We start from the raw sequence: 18,147 nt of genomic DNA on the forward strand, positions 1-18,147 counted from the left end.
AAGAATTTTACACTGAAGAATAGTGTGTTTCATTTCTGTTTGGGGAGAGGAGGTTCAACGCCGAGTAGAATAGAATTACCGTTTCTTTAATTTCAATGTACACGTGGTGCTTTGATAGCTTATATGCTTGTAACATTGCTGCAATTCTGAAAACAATATCTGAGAATTTTTACAATGCAGGCTTCTTTTCGTTGCACTGAATTGTGTGTTTCATTTCTGCTGGATGGTGCTATCTTAACTATCATATCTTAAAAAAAAAAAGAAATTTTATCTGCTATCTCGAATAGGTATCTACAGAATATACTGCTAATGAGCTAATTCCTCTGCTGGTTAAGGATTTCCTCCTTTCATTTCTCTTTTCTCGGTTACGCTGAATTGTTTAGGGGTTGTTTTACAGGTACTGATTTTGGTGTCAGCTGCTCAAGGTAAAAGGCAGAGGCTGAAGGTAAGAAATTAATCATCACTAGCTAGGTAGCAGTACATGGTCTGGTTTCTTAGCATAATTTTGAAGTACCAAAATCAGTAGTCATTTGAAAAATATGCCACTGTCTTGTTTGTCAGTTCCATTTTTAATGGCCACTGTAATTTAACTTTTTTTCTTATGTGATTTGCCTTCTCTCGATTTGGTGCACTACTAGATTATGAAACTATAAACCGGTTGGGGCTTGTGATTGGCGTCTCCGTTGGTTGGTTGGATGCAGATAATGAGAAACATAGTAAGATGTGAATGTTTCTCTCTAAATCATGGAGAACAAAATTCACGAGTCTGAGCTATAAACATGGGATGGTCTTTGCTCTCGAGTTGTGTTCAGTTCTTTCCATGTAGAATTTTCCTGTGTATACATTATGCTGTGATATGACCATGGCGTTTGTGCCTACAGAATACAGGGCAGTTTGTGCCTACAGAATACAGGGCAGCTTGGTCTGCAAAACATGTTGCATATCTCTTTCCTTTGACCGTGCAGAAGAATTGTCAAAAGATAAACAGATTCATAGGCTTGCCCACGTCCTATTTGTTTTGAGAAATACTAAAGGCCAATCTAAGTCCAGTACAAAGCCCACATCTTTATTTACTATTATAAATTCATTTCGGGGCCATTTAACCTAATATTTTTTGTTTCCTTCTGCTCTAGACCAGGCAAGCAGGGGCGGCACCGGACAGACTTCCTTCAAAGTAATGATATAGGCTACTTTATATTTTTCGGCTGATGATATAGGCAACTTGATATATGGATTAAAACATGCAGATGGCAAGCTCCAGTCTGTCTTGTTTACAATATTGTTACCGCGACCGGATTCATGTTATATTCACTTCAGTTTTGCTTCTAATGAACTACTGTTTTATGGGCTCGTTATGTATACTCTGAATTTTTGAAGCCAAACCATACACTACATGGCAAATATGTTGGTCTGAAAACAAATGAAGCCTATGATTTGGCAAAAAAAAATGGCAGATATATTGGCTATCATCCAAACAAGTATCACATTCAACATTTTGGGCATTCCCCTTGATGTGGTCATATGCCACTTCTCTGGTAGGGCTAGATCGGGGGCGTGATCTAGCTCACGCCTAATAAAATGGCGTGTATTCTCTTAGCCACTTTGATTTTGAAGAAAGCGCCAATCAATATGGCGAGCTTAATAAATTGGCGTGTATTCTCTCAGCAACGTTGATTTTGAAGAAATGCCAATCAATATGGCGCGCCTATTTAGTCTCGGCGTTGGGGACATGGTATGCTCTCCCCATCCTAGTTCTTTTCCTTGCTACGGCCAAGTTACTTCGGCCTTGTGCATGTTTGCATGTCCAAATTTTCTTGATCTTGTGGTGTAGGCATTTCAATCTTTGGAAGCATTCAAGGCCCGGCACTATGACAAGTCATTCACTCTTACGCATTGTTGGACAATCATCAACATGTGCCTAAAGTTCAAGGATCAATACCGTGAGCTACAAAGGAAGAGAGGCAAGAAGACGGCCAAGTTCGCCGGTGGTGGAGATGGCGAGGCGTTAAGAGGCCGAGGGGCAAGACCAACTCCAAGGTGAACGATATACGTGATGCCTCATCCATGCCCTTGAATCGAGGAGGAGGAGCGGCGGCGACGAGAGAAAACGAGATCCAGAGAGAAAGAGACCGGGGGGGGGGGGGGGATGAATGAGAGCACGAACGAATGGGCCGCCGCCCTCCCCCACCCCATAGCCGCACGAGCCAACCGCCGCACGCCACGCAAGTCCCTGACAGCGAATAGACCAAAATACCCTCGGCGGGGGTAGGATTTTACGTGCGGTGGCATGAAATCTTTCCCCCGCCGACGCGCGCGACGGGGCGACCGTGCCGGAACCAAGCCACGGTCGCTGACAACCGAGGCCCACCCGCGAACGGACCCACACGCCATCGACTTTAGACCGGTAAAAACACAGTAAAAAACGAGCGGTGGGAGGCGTTATAGGAAGTTACTATTCATTCCAGCAGTAACTTATTTTGATCCGACGGCCCGGATTCCTCCAGATCTTGATCCAATGGACAAAAACGCATCAAGAGAACCGATCCAACGGCCCAGAATCGCTGATCTCTAAGGAGGCTTGTAGAGACCTTCTTCTCTTATTTCTGGATGCCTTGGATCCATCCTTTCCTTTGGGTGGTGATGAGTGTGAGTGGAATGGTACACATAACATAATGACAATGAAGAAGCAAGTCTGGAACAATTAAGCTGGAGGATTAGCTGCTTGACGTACGGACGATGAGAAGACGGATCTTGCTTCGTGTGGAGTAGTAGTACTCTAGCTGGTAGAGACGGTTACTGCGTGTGTAGTACTCCCTGCGTTTCTTTTTAGTCTGCATATAAGATTTGGTCAAAAATCAAACAATATCAAGTTTGACTAAGTTTATAGAAAAAAATACCAATATTCATATATGAAAATCATTATTATTAGATGCATCATGAAATGAATTTTCATACCATATAGCTTTATTATTGTAGATGTTGATAATTTTTTCTACAAAGTTAATCAAACTTTACAACATTTGACTAGACTAGTACGGAGGGAGATGTGAGCCGTCCGTCTCGTCGTTCCATAGAGTAGTCGACGGAACTGCGGGTCTCTCGCGAGAGGAGATGAGAGGTATTGAGCAGAGTAACAGTAGTGGGCAGTTGAAGGGTGCGACGGACGGACGGAGTATTCATCTACGGCTGCTGCGATCGATCATCCTCCACGTTTCCCTTGTGGTGGAGGCACATTCGTCTATACCAGTAGTAGAAAAATACAATTTCTTTTGTTGCATGCGGACCCGCTTGTGAGACTGAAAAAATTGAAGTTAAATGACAATCTTAACCCACTTGCTTACATGATCCTTAAGAAACTGTGGATTTTTGCACCTTTCTGTCTTTTAGTTCTCTCCCCTCGACAAAGTGGATAGAAAAGAGTCTTGCTTCCATTCCACTAGCCAAGAATAAGGAGAGTGACTTTTTATTTTGAACCTCTTAAGCTGACTTGAAAAAAAGGCCGGAGACGAATTTAAAAAAAATAAGGGCGGAGAGGACATACATACATACATACATACATACATACGTCCAGCGGAGGGCGTAGGCAGTCGATCGCCGCCATCGTCTACTGTTATCTTTCTTTGTTTAACCACGCTACATGTTATTCTACTCTAGCCTAGCCAGTACGGCTGGTGAGGGGAATGCGGGATGGGCCTGGTGACACGTGAACCCACCCCATCGATCGAGCACGCCTTTCACGCCTTGCACGTCCGCGACAAGGACGTGAGAGAGGGCAGCAGCAACGGCTCAAAGCCACAGGAGCCAAACACACACTGCTGCGCCTCTCTCTCTGTCTCTCTGTCTCTCTCGCCAAAGGTACTCTACTAGCCGTGCCTATGTACGTAGTGGGCAGCTCAAGGGGGGTTGCGACTGAGTAGTACTTCCTCCGTGTTTAAATATTTCTCTTTTTAGGAATTTTAAATAAACTATCACATATAGATGTATATAGACATATTTTTGAGTATAAATTCACTCATTGTATTTCGTATATAGTCACTTGTTGAAATCTCTAGGAAGACAAATATTTAGGAACGGAGGGAGTAGTACTCGTCTACTACGGCTTCCTCCAGCAAAATTGTTACTTACGGGGCTGTTTCTACAAAGTAAACGGATTCCAAGAATCAAACACACACGATAAATCATGGAGTAGTACTTCTTTTAAGCCGATGGTTGTTTCTTGTTGTTCTAAGTGAATGGATGCAGCAGGATCTGAAAAGGGAATCGGTCGTGAACTGGAACCTGTTCTTTACACGAACCCTTCTAACTTAGTTTTTTTTTAAATTTATACATGTTCTACCCATTTTTAAATTTACACGATCCATGGCGTGCTTGCCAAGGAGGAGGAGGAGGAGGAAGACGAAGAAGAAAGCAGCAGATTCTTGTCGGCCGCTGGATGTCGTGATGCACAATGTATGCCATCGGAGGGCAGCAGATTCTTGTCGGCCGCTGGAGGAGGAGGGGGCAACGTACGTGATGCTAAGGAGGAGAGGAGGAGGAGGAGGAAGACGAAGATCAGCGATTCCTCCATCTAAGAAAGCAGTCCCGACCGTTCTTTGAGATCGGACGGCCAGCGATTCCAGCGATTCAGCAGGATCTGAAAAGGGAATCGGTCGTGAACTGGAACCTGTTCTTTACATGAACCCTTCTAACTTAGTTTTTTTTTAATTTATACATATTCTACCTTTTTTTTCCTGTTCTATCTCGGTTGTTCCATCTAGCCAACTAAATACTTTTTTTGGAAGAATGTGTTTTTGTTCAAATGTTGAGGAATTCAAACTATTAACCTCATTGTCTAGTTAGGCATGCACTTTCTTTAGATCAGGGCGACATGCATGGTTGGGCCAGCCTCATGACCCGCTTGTGGTACCTGTATTCTTAAACCTTGATTAATATAAGCCTAGCGGATTTTGCTAAAAAAACGTATATCATTGTTACTAATCTCCCTCTCCTCTGAATTTTAGGGTGGGCCCATTTCATTTTTTTTGAATTGCCCATTTCATTTTAATTACCAATCAAAGCAACTCACCTCAACCCAGGCTCTAAATCTCCGGTAATAACTAAGTAGTTATAGCATTAATCTCTCGCACGCGTGCCACCAGCCAATCATTTCCAAGGGTAGGAATCCCTCGTAAACGAATCGTTGCCCCGGGGCAAACAAACATGTCCAACAGGCCATTTACTGGCCACCTCCTAGGCTCCCAACGTCTATGCCATAGTGTGTCTGTGTGTGTTTATATATATCTGGACTGTCTGGGCGTCCCCAAATCCTGACCACGCGGACCGTACATAAAAACCTGACCTCACGATGCACCCTTTCGTTTTCCTGCCGGACTCTCCAATTCCTGCTCAGTTTCCCGCAGTAGCAGGGTATTTCTCGTTGGACCCCTCCTTTAAATCCATATGATACCCACCTCACAAAAACGCCACGAGCACGTTACAACAAGTGCTAAAGTTCCTCTGCCATATCCCACCTTTCCATTGACCACTGTGTGATTCCGTAGCATGCTTAAGTTTTGACGATCCAGTGGGAAGGCCAGATTAAAGCACTTCCAAAGAGAAGCAAATCAGATGATGCAAGAGTTAGATGCATTTTGTCTTAATTATAAGAAATGTCATATTGGGAGTGATGAACCCTTTTTTGATGTAATCTCAAAAATAATGCAAAGAGAGCCATGATGGCCTTTCTTTGATGTCAATCAATTAGTTGAAAGAAAACATAAGCAATACCACTCACAACTAACTAAAATGAAAACTAACATCCCACGAAGAAACCCTCTTAAATAACATCCCATGAAAAAACCTCTTAAATGGCATGTCCACTCGCCAATATTTATAAAAAAATCATTGAACTAAAAAAAATGTTTGTCAAATTCGATTTTTTTCATTGTTTTCAAAAAATAAAATCTTAAAATTCAAATTTGTTTATTATTCTTTCAAAAAAGTTCTTCAATACAAATTTTTCATCAAGTTCAAAAAAAAGATCATCGAATTCAAAATTTGTTCATCAAATACAAAAAAATGCTCATCATTACTAAGAAATTGTTCATCAAATTTAAAAAATGTTCATCATTACTAAGAAATTGTTGATCAAATTAGAAAAATGACATTCTTTTGAAACCGTGAACACTTTTTAATTCAAAAATTGGTTTTGACAATTCAGAATTTTTTGAAAATTTTAGAACCTTCATAAATTATTTAAACATAGAATAAAAAAGTAAAAGTAAAAACGAAAAAAGGAGCGTCCTACCCTGCGACTGGGGCACGCGGGTAACCAAATAGGGGCACCTCTCCGACGGACCCCTTCGAACCAACTACCCCCACCCCAACTTCATGGGATGGGCCCGCTTCCCCAACGAAGCCCAAATTTAAAAAACACCCACGTTTAAACGATCCATAAAATGGCCCAGGTTTAATCGATCGGGGGTTGGCGCAGCAAGATTTGAACGATTAAGGGCGCGTTTGGTTGCCTTCTCCAACAGTAGCTGCATTTCAAACCCATCCCAACCCAGGTGCCGCTGTCGGATATTGATCGTGGTGAACGGTTGTTGTTTTTTTGAAAGATCCAGCGTCGCTGGCATTCATTGATAATAGCAGAAAGAAACGGAAACAACAAGATGGTGAAGGTCCTAGGACCAGGAGATCCAAAGATCAAAAGGAAAAGAAAAACATCAGCCACAAAACACTCCATACAATCCACATTAGATAACGCAGCTCCAACTCCGAAGATGAACCACAAAGAAACGAGGCAAGGTTGGCATCACGAGAGATCACCGAACGAGCCACCTGACACGTGTCATCGTATACCAGCGGCCCCCACCGCGGCTTCGACTTCACAGCACCAGGCTGTCGAGGCATTCCCACGGACACGCCGGCGAAGAAGAGCCGACTACCAGGACCAAAGCCGCGCCTCCGACGTTGCTCACCACCGTCGTTGTTGCCACATAAGCCACCGTGCACGTCCAGTCATAGGAAGCACCAAAGGGATCAAATTCTTCAAGACGGCGCCCTAAAGAGGGGAACGACGTTGAAGACGACGACACCGCCCGACCATGTAGCAGGATCTGGGCTTTCACCCGAAGAACTTGATTCGGGAGTAGAGGCTGTGAAGATTCCCGACGACGCCTCCAAGGAGGATAGCGACGCCCACAGGCGCCTTCGTCACCGGCCGGTCAGCACCGGCCAGGCTTTCACCCGGTGCAGCCACTCCCACGCAGCAGGCCACTAGTAGAAAAAGGGTCAAATGTGAGACACATTAGTCCCGGTTTGTAACAGAACCGACACTAATGTGTCCATTAGTGCCGGTTCCAACGGCTAGGCGGGAGGAGCTCTTTAGTACCGGTTCGTGGCGAACCTTTAGCACCGGTTCGTGCCACGAACCGGTACTAAAGAAAGTGGTGGCAGGATGTTGTCAGAGTGGGACCCTTCCAGCACCTTTAGTACCGGTTCGTGGCACGAACCGGTACTAAAGGTCGTCCTATATAAACCCTTCGTCCACCCGCACTCTGTTCTTCCCCCTTTCCCCTCTCCCTCTCCTCTGTTCTTCCCTTCTTCCTCTCGAGTTCATCACAAAATTTGCCCCAAATTTGTCAAGATTTGCAGGCCCTCATCCATTCAAATGATCACCAAGGTTAGCAACTTTGTCCTTTCATCTCTCATTGCTAGATTAGCTCTTGCATTGGTTTATATAGTGATTAATTGTGGGTTTTAGTAATTTGGGAGAAATTATATGTGGTAGTATTTGATTTATATGCAATTTGAGGTCAAAATAACACTTAGTTTGCATATGTAGGTGTGGTTTACTTAGTGCCTTCTAAATCTCCGTCGTAACCACCGTCGATCGCCCGCACCGTCCCGTCGCCGGCACCACCTTGTGGTGAGCCTCTTGTTCATGAAATTTTATATAAAAAATTGATGTTTGTGTGATTTGGATATATAGTTACTCGTATAATAATTATCTTACCCGTACGTTGTTTGTTATACATAGTGCCATGGTTTTGATATCCGTCCCCGTCGGCCCTCGTCCTTGTTATGATTCGGATGTGGTATATTCTCTTTTAAAATTATTTGTTGCATTTCGTGTTTATGACAAATTATACCCATCAAGTTGACATAGATATTTTTATCTAGGAGGTATGTGAACCGGAAATTCCAACCGACCCTATTGTCGAGAGGTTAAATTTAGTTGAAAGAGAAAACGAGTACTTGAAAGAAAAATTGAAAAGAATTGAGGGGGAGAAGATGGAATTGGAGTTGCATGTTGCCGATGTCGTCGATGATCACAAGATCAAGATGGAGAAAATGCGCTTGAAGATTAGAAAGATTAGAAAATATGCCATCGATAGTGAGGCTTGGTATCATTATGTTGTTGGATCAATTGTTACCTTAGTTGCAATCTTGATCGCATTTGTTGTTGCATTTAAATGCTTTAGCTAGAGAGTTATTTGTTTGTTGCATTTAAGTGTTGTATGAACTTGTATTAATTTGGTCTATTCGGTGTTGTGTAATGAAGATGAGCCGGCAATGGATGTACGATGACCGATGCTCTCCCCAGTTCGTTGAGGGCGTGCATACTTTTTTGCTTGCGGCTGAGGCAAACAAGCGGGCGGATGGTTTTATGCCTTGCCCATGTGCTGGCTGTAAGAATGGTCGCAATTACTCTACGTCAAGAACCATTCACGTCCACCTGTTTGAGTCCGGTTTCATGCCCCACTATAATGTTTGGACCAAGCACGGAGAAAGAGGGGTTATGATGGAAGACAATGAAGAAGAAGAGGACGACGACAGCTATCCTGGCCATGGGTTCCCTGAATACGATGATACAACAATGGGGGAAGAAGCTGAGCCGGTAATGCGGGAAGAAGCTGAGCCGGCAATGCGGGAAGAAGCTGAAGAAGAGGCATCATATGAGCCCGTTGATGATCTAGGTCGGGCCATTGCCGATGCAAAGAGAAACTGCGCAAGTGATTTGGAGAAGAAGAAGTTGCAGCGCATGTTAGAGGATCACAAAAAATTGTTGTACCCGAATTGCGTAGGTGACAAGAAAAAGCTGGCCACCACACTGGAATTGCTGCAATGGAAGGCAGAGAATGGTGTATCTGACAAGGGATTTGGAAAGTTGCTGGTAATGATAAAGGATATGCTTCCAAAGGACAACGAATTTCCCGAGAGTACGTACGAAGCAAAGAAGGCTGTCTGCCCTCTAGGGTTAGAGGTGCAGAAGATACATGCATGCCCTAATGATTGCATCCTCTACCGCGGTGAGTACGAGGATTTGAACGCTTGCCCGGTATATGGTGCATTGCGCTATAAGATCAGCCGCGATGAGCATGGTGATGTCGAGGGCGAGCGCCCCAGGAAGAAGATTCCTGCCAAGGTGATGTGGTATTCTCCTATAATACCACGGTTGAAACGTTTGTTCCAAAACAAAGAGCATGCCAAGGCGATGCGATGGCACAGAGAAGACCGTAAGAAAGACGGTAAGTTGAGAGTACCCGCTGACGGGTCGCAGTGGAGAAAAATCGAAAGAAAGTACGGGAAGGAGTTTGCAGATGATGCAAGGAGCGTATGGTTTGGTCTAAGCGCAGATGGCATTAATCCTTTTGGGGAGCAGAGCAGCAACCATAGCACCTGGCCTGTGACTCTATGTTTGTATAACCTTCCTCCTTGGTTGTGCATGAAGCGGAAGTTCATTATGATGTCAGTGCTCATCCAAGGCCCTAAGCAACCCGACAACGACATTGATGTGTACCTAAGGCCATTAGTTGAAGAACTCTTACAACTGTGGAATGGAACATGTGTACGTGCGTGGGATGAGCACATGGGGGAAGAATTTGACCTAAAGGCGTTGCTGTTCGTGACCATCAATGATTGGCCTGCTCTCAGTAACCTTTCAGGACAGACAAACAAGGGATACCGCGGATGCACGCACTGTTTGGTTGATACCGACAATATATATTTGAATAGTTGTAAGAAGAATGTGTACCTGGGACATCGTCGATTTCTTCCGAGCAGGCATCCCGTAAGAAAGAAAGGCAAGTATTTCAAAGGTGAGGCGGATCACCGGACGAAGCCTCGCCACCGTACTGGTGCTGATGTACATGATATGGTGAAGGATTTGAAGGTGATATTTGGAAAGGGTCCTGGCGGACAACCTGTTCCGAAGGACGCTAACGGACGCGCACCCATGTGGAAGAAGAAATCTATATTTTGGGACCTGCCATATTGGAAAGACCTAGAGGTCCGCTCCGCAATCGACGTGATGCACGTGACGAAGAATCTTTGCGTGACCCTACTTGGCTTCTTGGGCGTGTATGGGAAGACAAAAGATACACCTGAGGCACGGGAGGACCAGCAACGTATGCACGGAGAAGACGGCATACATCAGGGTCATGCAAGCTACGCTCTTACCAAAGAAGAGAAGGAAATCTTCTTTGAATGCCTGCTCAGTATTAAGGTACCGTCTGGATTCTCGTTGAATATAAAGGGAATAATAAACATGGCAGAGAAAAAGTTCCAGAACCTAAAGTCTCATGACTGCCACGTGATTATGACGCAACTGCTTCCGGTTGCATTGAGGGGGCTTCTACCGGAAAACGTTCGATTAGCCATTGTGAAGCTATGTGCATTTCTCAATGCAATCTCTCAGAAGGTAATCGATCCAGAAATCATACCAAGGTTACAGAATGATTTGGTGCAATGTCTTATCAGTTTCGAGTTGGTGTTCCCACCATCCTTCTTCAACATCATGACGCACGTCCTAGTTCACCTATGCGAAGAGATTAACGTTTTGGGTCCTATATTTCTACACAATATGTTCCCCTTTGAGAGGTTCATGGGAGTCTTAAAGAAATATGTTCATAATCGTGCTAGGCCAGAAGGAAGCATCTCCAAGGGCCATCAAAATGAGGAGGTCATTGAGTTTTGTATTGACTTTATTCCTGACCTTAAGCCGATTGGTGTTCCTGAATCGCGGCATAAGGGCAGACTGGATGGAAAAGGCACGCTAGGAGGGGAACAAATAATATGTATGGACAGACATTCTCTCACTGAAGCACACTACACAGTTCTACAGAATTCCGCCTTGGTGGCTCCGTATATGGATGAACACAAGAATTTGCTACGCTCCAAACACCCAGAGCGGTCTGATGACTGGATTACACGTGAACAAACCAGGAGTTTCGCCAGCTGGTTGCAGACACGTACCATGCATGACACCTCTATTGAAGATGACCTGTATTTGCTGTCCCAGTTACCATCTTCGAATATAATGACTTTCAAAGGGTACGAGATAAATGGTAATACATTTTACACGATCGCCCAAGATAAGAAGAGCACCAACCAAAACAGTGGTGTCCGCTTTGATGCAGAAACCAAGACGGGAAAGGAAACATATTATGGTTATATACAGGACATATGGGAACTTGACTATCGACGTGGTTTAAAGGTCCCTTTGTTTCGGTGCAAATGGGTCAATATGACACGAGGCGGGGTAACGAAAGACCCGCAGTACGGAATGACAACAGTGGATCTCAATAATCTTGCGTATGCAGACGAACCATTCGTCCTAGCCAATGATGTGGCACAGGTTTTCTATGTGAAGGACATGTCTACCAAGCCAAGAAAAAGATCCATTTATTTTCTATGGCTTGCCGATCATCGGGCAAGTCCACCAAAGTCCACACTTTGTTCTCATACATGGATCCTATCTCAGATTTCATGGCCTCCAGCCAGTTCGCGGAATCTGGGCTCATCATCGCTTCCTCATAATTCGTAGGTTCATCATGGTCTAGCAACATGACTTCCAGAACAGGATTACCGTACCACTCTGGTGCGGACCATACTCTGGAAGACCTACGAGTTTCTGTAGTAACTTGATTCGAAGTTTCATGATCATCATCATTAACTTCGTCACTAATGGTGTAGGCATCACTGGAACTGATTTATGTGATAAGCTACTTTCCAATTTGGGAGAAGGTACAATTACCTTATCAAGTTCTACTTTCCTCCCACTCACTTCTTTCGAGAGAAACTCCTTCTCTAGAAATGATCCATCTTAGCAACGAATAACTTGCCTTTGGATCTGTGATAGAAGGTGTACCCAATAGTTACTTTTGGGTATTCTATGAAGACGCACTTCTCCGATTTGGGTTCGAGCTTATTAGGTTGAAACTTTTTCACATAAGCATCACAGCCCCAAACTTTAAGAAACGACAACTTTGGTTTCTTGCTTAAACCACAGTTCATAAGGCGTTGTCTCAACGGATGTTGATGGTGCCCTATTTAAAGTGAATGCAACTGTCTCTAATGCATAACCCCAAAACGATAGTGGTAAACCGATAAGAGACATCATAGATCGCACCACATCCAATAAAGTGCGGTTACGACGTTCGGACACACCATAACGTTGTGGTGTTCCAGGTGGCATGAGTTTGTGAAACTATTCCACATTGTTTTAATTGAAGACCAAACTCGTAACTCAAATATTTGTCTCCGCGATCAAATTGCAGAAACTTTATTTTCATGTTACGATCATTCTCCACTTCACTCTGAATTTCTTTGAATTTTTCAAATGTTTTAGACTTGTGCTTCATTAAGTAGATATACCCATATCTGCTCAAATCATCTTGTGAAGGTCAGAAAATAACGATACTTGCCACGAGCATCAACACTCATTGGATCGCATACATCGGTATATATTATTTCCAATAAGTCAGTAGCTTGTTCCATTGTTCCGGAGAACGGAGTTTTAGTCATCTTGCCCAAAAGGCACGGTTCGCAAGTATCAAATGATTCATAACCACGTGATTCCGAAAATCCATCTTTATGGAGTTTCTTCATGCACTTTACACCGATATGACCCAAACGGCAGTGCCACAAATAAGTTGCACTATCATTATTAACTTTGCATCTTTTGGCATCAATATTATGAATATGTGTATCACTACGATCGAGATCCAACAAACTATTTTCATTGGGTGTATAACCATCGAAGGTCTTATTCATGTAAACAGAATAACAATTATTCTTTAACTTTAAATGAATAACCGTATTGCAATAAATATGATCAAATCATATTCATGCTCAACGCAAACGCCAAATAACATTTATTTAGGTTTAACACTAATCCCGAAAGTATAGGGAGTGTGCGATGATGATCATATCAATCTTGGAACTTCTTCCAACACTCATCGTCACTTCCCCTCAACTAGTCTCTGTTTATTCTGCAACTCCTGTTTCGAGTTACTAATCTTAGCAACCGAACAAGTATCAAATACTCAGGGGCTACTATAAACACTAGTAAGGCACACATCAATAACCTGTATATCAAATATACCCTTGTTCACTTTGCCATCCTTCTTATCCACCAAATATTCAGGGCATTTCCACTTCCAGTGACCATTTCCTTTGCAGTGTAGGCACTCAGTTTCAGGCTTTGGTTCAGCTTTGGGCTTCTTCGTGGGAGTGACAACTTGCTTGTCATTCTACTTGAAGTTCCCTTTCTTTCCCTTTGTCCTTTTCTTGAAACTAGTGATCTTGTCAACCATCAACACTTGATGCTCTTTCTTGATTTCTACCTTCGTTGATTTCAACATCACGAAGAGCTCGGGAATCGTTTTCATCATCCCTTGCATATTCTAGTTCATCACAAAGTTCTACTAACTTGGTGATGGTGACTAGAGAACTCTATCAATCACTATCTTATTTGGAAGATTAACTCCCACTTGATTCAAGCGATTGTAGTACCCAGACAATCTGAGCACATGCTCACTAGTTGAGCGATTCTCCTCCATCTTTTAGCCATAGAACTTGTTGGAGACTTCATATCTCTCAAGTCGGGTATTTGCTTGAAATATTAACTTCAACTCCTGGAACATCTCATATGGTCCATGACGTTCAAAACGTCTTTGAAGTCCCGATTCTAAGCCGTTAAGCATGGTGCACTAAACTATCAAGTAGTCATCATATTGAGCTTAGCCAAACGTTCATAACGTCTGCATCTGCTCCTGCAATAGGTCTGTCACCTAGCGGTGCATTAAGGACATAATTCTTCTGTGCAGCAATGAGGATAAACCTCAGATCACGGATCCAATCCGCATCATTGCTACTAACATCTTTCAACACAATTTTCTCTAGGAACATATCAAAATAAACATATGAAAGCAACAACGCGAGCTATTGATCTACAACATCATTTGCAAAATACTACCAGGACTAAATTCATGATAAATTTAAGTTCAATTAATCATATTACTTAAGAACTCCCACTTAGAAAGACATCCCTCTAATCCTCTAAGTGATCACGTGATCCAAATCAACTAAACCATAACCGATCATCACGTGAAATGGAGTAGCTTTCAATGGTGAACATCATTATGTTGATCATATCTACTATATGATTCACACTCGACCTTTCGGTCTCCGTGTTCCGAGGCCATATCTGCATATGCTAGGCTCGTCAAGTTTAACCTGAGTATTCCGCGTGTGCAAAACTGGCTTGCACCCATTGTAGATGGACGTAGAGCTTATCACACCCGATCATCACGTGGTGTCTGGGCACGACGAACTTTGGCAACGGTGCATACTCAGGAAGAACACTTCTTGATAATTAGTGAGAGATCATCTTATAATGCTACCGTCAAACAAAACAGAATAAGATGTATAACAGAAAAACATCATATGCATTCAAAATATGTGACATGATATGGCCATGATCATCTGGCGCCTTTGATCTCCATCTCCAAAGTACTGTCATGATCTCTATCGTCACCGACATGACACCATGATCTTCATCATCTTGATCTATATCAATGTGTCGTCACATGGTCGTCTCGCCAACTATTGCTCTTGCAACTATTGCTATCGCATAGCGATAAAGTAAAGCAATTATTTGGCACTTGCATCTTATGCAACAAAGAGACAACCATAGAGCTTCTGCCAGTTGCCGATAACTTCAACAAAACATGATCATCTCATACAACAACTTATATCTCATCACGTCTTGACCATATCACATCACAACATGCCCTGCAAAAACAAGTTAGACGTCCTCTACTTTGTAGTTGCAAATTTTACGTGGCTGCTACGGGCTGAGCAAGAACCGTTCTTACCTACGCATCAAAACCACAACGATAGTTTGTCAAGTTAGTGCTGTTTTAACCTTCGCAAGGACCAAGCGTAGCCACACTCAATTCAGCTAAAGTGAGAGAGACAGACACCCGCCAGCCACCTTTAAGCACAAGTGCTCGTAACTGTGAAACTAGTCTCGCGTAAGCGTACGCGTAATGTCGGTCTGGGCCGCTTCATCTCACAATACCGCCGAACCAAAGTATGACATGCTGGTAAGCAGTATGACTTGTATCGCCCACAACTCACTTGTGTTCTACTCGTGCATATAACATCAACGCATAAAACCTAGGCTCGGATGACACTGTCGAGGAACGTAGTAATTTCAAAAAATTTCCTACGTGCACGCAAGATCATGGTGATGGCATAGCAACGAGAGGAGAGAGTGTTGTCCACGTACCCTAGTAGACCGTAAGCGGAAGCGTTATGACAACGCGGTTGATGTAGTCGTACGTCTTCACGATCCGACCGATCCAAGTACCGAACGTACGGCACCTCCGAGTTCAGCACACGTTCAGCTCGATGACGATCCCCGGGCTCCGATCCAGCAAAGCTTCGGGGATGAGTTCCATCAGCACGACGGCATGGTGACGATGATGATGCTCTACCGGCGCAGGGCTTCGCCTAAACTCCGCGATGATATGACCGAGGTGGAATATGGTGGAGGGGGGCACCGCACACGGCTAAGGAACGATCCGTAGATCAACTTGTGTGTCATGGGGTGCCCCCCTGCCCCCGTACATAAAGGAGCAAGGGGGGAGGAGGCCGGCCCTAGGAGGGGGCGCGCCAAGTGTGGAGTCCTACTATGACTCCCTAGTCCTAGTAGGATTCCACCTCCCTTGTTGGAGTAGGAGAAGGGGGAAAGAGGGGGAGAGGATGAAGGAAAAGGGGGCCGCACCCCTTGTCCAATTTGGACCAGAGGGGGGCTGCGCGCCTCCTTCCTTTCGGCCTCTCTCCTCTATTCCCATATGGCCCAATAAGGCCCATATACTCCCCGGCGAATTCCCGTAACTCTCCGGTACTCTGAAAAATACCCGAATCACTCGGAACCTTTCCGAACTCCGAATATAGTCGTCCAATATATCGATCTTTACGTCTCGACCATTTCGAGACTTCTCGTCATGTCCCCGATCTCATCCGGGACTCCGAACTCCTTCGGTACATAAAAACTCATAAACTCATAATATAACTGTCATCGAAACCTTAAGCGTGCGGACCCTGCGGGTTCGAGAACTATGTAGACATGACCTAGAACTATTCTTGGTCAATAACCAATAGCGGAATCTGGATGCCCATATTGGCTCCTACATATTCTACGAAGATCTTTATCGGTCAAACCGCATAACAACATACTTTGTTCCCTTTGTCATCGGTATGTTACTTGCCCGAGATTCGATCGTCGGTATTCAATACCTAGTTCAATCTCGTTACTGGCAAGTCTCTTTACTCGTTACGTAATGCATCATTCAGTGCCTCGTTACTTTGATCATTTTTTGGCCAGATATGCTTTATGGGTTGGTCATATTGGCCGCACATGTAACTCATCGACAATGTTTTCTTCTTTTTTTTTGTCTCTCTGATGCGTGCAAATGGATCGTGTTTTGCGGGGGCGTGGGTATTGCCTGCGTGCGTGGACAGCGGAGAGCGGTAGTATTTGGCTTTTTTTACGGAGGCGTAGGGCAGAGTAGAGTCACTCGTGGAGACTCGAGAGTCGGAGAGTGACAAGCAAGGAAGGAAAGGAAGGACGTCGCGAGGTGGAGTGGAGTTGCCGGTGCCTTTCACGCCGATTCGGCTGGCGAATCCATCCGGCGCACTGTAGCACACGCGTCGACGTCGACGTCGCCGTCCGTCCGTCGGTCCGTTCATCGATCTCCAGCGCGCCGCAGTGCCGTCACACCACAACGGTTCGAATTGATTGATGAACACAAAAACAAAAGCAAAACTGCTTCCTCCTCGTTCGCGCGCCGTCGTTATCTTAGCTTGCCTTTCTTCACCTCCTACGCACGCGGGCGCCTTAATCAACCTTAGCTTAGCTTAGCTTAGATTATATTTTTCAGATGTGTTTTGAAACAGTCTATGGTGAAGATGTGTGTAGCGTATTAGCAAAAATTATTAGTACAACCCAAAATACAAACAACTCACTTAATTATTAGTGAAACAGTCTATGGGCTTTGTACATAGAACATCCCGTGTATGCCAACTAATCAAAACCCTCCAAAAATGCTACATGTAACATCCCCATGTTACAATTGGAAGAAGGTCCCTTTGCGTGGTTGCCTCGTAGTATCATTCATTCAGTCGGACGCCCCGGAAGCGTGTATTGGATACGTAGCATGTGTGCCAGCGAGCACTTTTTGGTATCCGTATCGTAGGCGGTAGGGTAGATATACAAGGCCAAGTGGGTCCGAGTTTCACGCCGATTCGGCCGTCCTCCTCGTCTTGGTCGTTATCTTTCTCTTGCGTACCCAGCCACGCACGTTTTCCTATTTGAGCTTACCCATTTAGGGCAGGGCTGCTGCGTGCCACGTGATCTTTACAATATTGTGTCCCTTCCTATAGACGCTGTAATCGTTATTTCTAATTAATAAAGTTGATGCAATTTTAGAAAAAAAAAAACACGAGGGCGGCCGAGAGCTGCAGCGCGTGCGTGCGTGGTCCTACGATACGAGTCGCTCTGCTTCCCCCGTACCGCTCACTCTTTCAATCAGACGCCACGGAAGCCGGTATTCGATACGATCTATGCAAGCACTTTTTGGTACGCGTCTCCGTATCCATAGGCTGTCGCTCCCCCAGCCTAGTCGCTAGTGGAGTCGCGTCGCGGAGTGGAGTGGAGTTGCCGGTGGCTTTCATTGTACACGCGTCGACGTCGCCGTCCGTCCGTCCGTTCATCTCCAGCGTACACACGATGGGTTGTGCCACGTGCTGCCTGGCTGCTTCACGCGGCCCCAAACTCTTTTCCATCAATGCTTCAGCGACAATACCCCG

The sequence above is a fragment of the Triticum aestivum genome, chromosome 4B (assembly GCF_018294505.1).
Source record: "Triticum aestivum cultivar Chinese Spring chromosome 4B, IWGSC CS RefSeq v2.1, whole genome shotgun sequence".
Lineage (NCBI taxonomy): Eukaryota > Viridiplantae > Streptophyta > Magnoliopsida > Poales > Poaceae > Triticum > Triticum aestivum.